Source organism: Echinops telfairi, unplaced genomic scaffold (assembly GCF_000313985.2).
Source record: "Echinops telfairi isolate 266 unplaced genomic scaffold, ASM31398v2 ScPeMD7_53;HRSCAF=182, whole genome shotgun sequence".
In the NCBI taxonomy this organism is placed as follows: domain Eukaryota; kingdom Metazoa; phylum Chordata; class Mammalia; order Afrosoricida; family Tenrecidae; genus Echinops; species Echinops telfairi.
The window spans coordinates 14,449,963-14,454,215 of NW_022103951.1; the positions used below are offsets into that span (position 1 = coordinate 14,449,963).

The window sequence follows — 4,253 nt, forward strand, 5'->3', positions numbered from 1 at the left end:
GACACAAAGGAAGGCCCACAGGGAGATGGATTGACAGTGGCTTCAGCAATGGGCTCAGGCACCCGAATGATTGTGAAGAAAGCAAAGGACCGGGGTAGTGTTTTGTTCTATTGTGCTTAGTCAAAACTAACTCGATGACCCCTAACAAAAACAACCTACAAAGACCTAGAATGCTGAATTTTGACTGTGTATTATATACAATGTGAGTGGACTGAAAGAACAAAGTGAGAAAATAAACTTATTAAAAAACAGATAACGGAAGGCATTCGTTTTGTGGTATAAGCAAAGAGGTTATAACAAAAGTTCAAACTATGAAAAAAATAGTAATAAGGACGATGTCGAAATTAAAAACATAGAGCATGTTCCCAAAGTCTGTGACTAGTGTGGCCATCTGATCTCCAAGTGCGCGCAAGAGCAACTTGGAGAGACCGTGACAGCTCAGGTCAGCAAAGTATCTGCAGCTGCCACTCGCCTGTCCCATAAAATTCTCCAGGATCTAGACAAGGAAGCCTCCTTCCTTGGAACAGTCCAGTTTTCCATCAGCTTCCATGTAGAGCTGTGGCTAGTAAAACAGCCTTGACATGTGATGAAGCACAAAAGATCTAGAGTTTTGACCGTGGAAGCACTGTGGGAAGAAAGAACTTCAAGCAGGCCGTTTTGTATGCAGCAGAAAATGTTTCTTAAATGTACCTGCATGATAAATAAAAAGACTTGTGGGAAAAAAAGTTAAAGACTTTCCTGCCACAGAGAACAGCATGCAGAAAGGTGAGGAGCTTCAAGATGAGTCCAGGTTTGCAAATAACCCTCTGAGGAAAACAAGAGTGAGACGAAGCCTTGTAGTTCAGACACTTTAAACCAGAATGTGTAGCTCCACAATGATCCAAATTCCACTTATACATAAAAAATTGCACTTACACAAAAAACAACTCAGACATTTGAAATGGGGTCTAAAGCCTTGAAGTGGCAAGCAATGACACTATAACTGTTCCTTTTTCATTGATTTTTAAGGAGATCCTTGTAAAAGAAAGGGACCTTTGAAAATATCTAAACATATCTTATTAATTGATAAAAAGAGATCAGCGATAGTTAAATGGCAGAGCTCTTACTTTCCACAGGGGAATTGATTAGGATTGGTTTTGGGGTTTAAATAAAATCTTTAGAGGAGCAGATCACCAGTTCTTTCTCCCTCGGTGGGTTCAGTACTTAGTCCAATGCTGTAGCCATTTGGACACCAGGGCTCCTCCATTTGGGAAAACTGGGTTCAATTCCAGGCCAACACACTTCATGTGCATCAGTCAGTGGAGGCTCATGTGTTGCTAGGCCACTGAACAGGTTTCAGTGGAGCTGCCAGAGTAAGAAGAGCTAGGAAGAAAGCTCTGGCGATCTGCTTCAGTCAGATTGTTAGTTTTCTTTTCTAATAAGAAAGACAAAACCTCAGTATTTGCAAGTTCAAATGCTCACATTTTAAAATTCAGGGTGCATGGACTTTTGGAATTTCACTAGCCATTTGGCAAGTCTTAAGTCTACTGGGCTTTCTCCTCCCATAAACAGTTACAGTCCTGGAACCCCACAGTGAGTCGCTCTGAGTCAGTATGGCAGCGAGTGAGAAGTCACCGGTGTCCTTTTCATGAGTCTTCAAAACCAACCAGATGGATAAAGGAAAGGAGTTAATGAGCTCTTAATAGTTCTCCCACCTGCACCTTTCCTCAATAAAAGAATAAAAGCATATAGTTAAGTTTTAAAAGCAGTTGTGAGAAATACAACATAATAGTGAAATCCCAGAGACCTGGGGGCTAGAACAGAGAGTGAATGACTATCCACTAAAGAGGTCTGAGGGGGAGCTTTTCTGTAAAGTCAGTGAGGGGTTTTCCCTGCCGAGAGACAATGCTGCCTAAGAAAACTTTTATCACCCTGAGAACTACTGCGGAATGCGCAAAAATGTTTCAACCTCCCCCCAAAGCCTCAGTCCACGTTCTTACAGATTTGGTGGACAATCCAATTTCGGTGAACATTCTTGTAATGCTTAAGCATTCACAATAAGACTGCCCCTATTCTCTTGAGCTACCAGTTCGACTAGTTATCATAAAGGCTATTTCAACTCAAGGTGAGCCCATGTGTGTCAGAAATGACTTGTGCTCCATAGGCTTTTCAAGGGCTGATTTAGGGGGGTAGAAGCTTGCCAGACCTTTCTTTCAAAGCACCTCTAGGTGGATTCAAACTTCCTACCTTTCAGTTAGCATGGACTGCATTAACTATTTGCACTGCCTAGACAGAATTGACTTGGTGGCAGTGAGTTTTGTGTGAGAGGGACACCTCTTATATTACATGGCCCCCTAACTCTCACATAATCACGACTATCTGCCTACTTGACTTTAAATCCAGAAGACCCCAATTGAAGGTGTCACTCAGACTGATTATTGAATAAGACCAACGTCCCTGTACTTGGTTCCTACCCATCACATAGCTGGTCACTTGCACTTTTCCACATAAGGTGAGTTAAAGAATTGAAAGAAAATTCAGTTATGGTGTAGTCAACTTTAAACCTATATATTGGTTTAAAGGTAGAATGGCCTTGTTAACTGCTAAGAGAGCAAGATTTTCTGGGGGGAAATTTGGGGGTGGGGGTAGGGTTGTTTTTCAAAGATATAGAAAGCATTTCCTTCAAAAAGAGAACTTGAAAAATGAATGTCTGGGAGAGTAGACCCAGCTGGGAGATTGGCAGTGACATCATTTCTGCCTCCTTTTAAATCTCACATTAAAAAAGAGACAGAATCATTAGAGGGCAAAATAAAAAACTCATCCATGACGTTTTCAAACTAACTGGCTGAGAAGTTTTCCTCAGCAACTCCAAGACACAAGTGGGTGGAGGGGAAAAATCCCCAGAAACCACAAGAGCTGTATGAGACCAGCTTCTGTGTGAGAGACAGCAGGGAGAACGATCGGACGCTGGAGGGGCAGAAGACAGGAGAACCCCCACATAAGCAAGGTGTCTCCCTGGAATCCAGGTGGACCGACTTGAGCACAGAAGCTGAAACTGCAGGGGTTGGAAAGGAGGACCAGCGGCCCTGGAAAGAAATACTGGTTGGGGCTGACACCACGTTTACAAAATTGGCATGGAAGGGCTTTGGGTCCAGGACAAGGTCCCACAACTTGAAAAGAAATCCACATCGAGCAAGACAGGGACACAAGCGATCCGGGAAGAACAATCCGGATAAAAGGGAGATGAGCCAAAGCAGGAACTCTCTGGTTTGCTTGCTCTTTGAAACGAACTTGTGTAGCACCAAAGAAGTTAAATCCAGTTCAGTTTTCCTTTTCCTCCTTTTGTAACCACTCGGACCAGTGTTTGGGTTGGATGCTTAAAAAGTCTGGAGGGTTTTTAAGGCGGTGATACCTCTCTCTTTTAAAAAAAATTTTCATTTTTATTATTTTTCCCTCTTCTTTATGAAAAACAAAGAACAACCATCTGCATTTGCACAGCCCATCTCATCGAAACAATGATAGTGTCCAAGTAACCTGCCCCCCCAATGTGTCAACTACTGTGTTCTTGAATAGTACATAAAACCACGGCACGAGGGAGGGAGCTTGGTGAAGCTAAAAGAGCTATTCCAAGCCCCACTTGCTCCAAAAGTCCAGGATGAGCAATGCAAATTTACCAAGGTCAAATGCCATTAAAAGTAATAAAAAGAAAGAATAATAAGCAAAATAGCAACCTTACAGAAAATGCAAGCATGCACACAGAATAGGCCCAAATCTTTCATTCCAAATGAGCTAAATGGTCTTAAAAGAATGCTAAAACACATGAAAAGAATCAGACTTAGAAAAGCCCCGAAGTGAGAATAAAGGAGTTGTGCATATGCCCAACTGTTTATGCTAGGTATTCCAGAGGCCCATGGCACAGACACCATTCTGGATTTTAGGACATCCTCTTGGCCTAACCCACTGAAAGAGGACCCAAAAAAGAGTTCACGTAACCTCATAACTGCCCAAACCGGAAATCTTGCCCTGAGAAACACATATCGATTCGTGACTGATAACAGCCCTACAAAACCCAGTTATTCTGTAAGCTCAGAGAGACCCTGTTGTCTGTGGCGTCTGTCTACTACAGGTCTTTCCTACAGGTCTCCATTTTTCAACGGGTCATAATGCATTTTCTTTTCTTTCTAGTGTTTTTGTCCACGCCTGTCTCCTAGAACAGTTTTAGGTCAAGAAGACTCCAAATTCAAATATACTTTACACAGAACCCTTTTAAGTCA

General features: G+C 42.3%; 1 non-coding gene across 1 annotated transcript; it reads left to right on the plus strand.

Moving 5' to 3' along the window:
* Positions 1 to 355: 355 nt before the first annotated feature.
* Positions 356 to 485, plus strand: LOC115869831. Its single transcript, XR_004046391.1, has one exon. It is a non-coding gene; the product is annotated as a small nucleolar RNA SNORA44 (small nucleolar RNA).
* Positions 486 to 4,253: the final 3,768 nt, after the last annotated feature.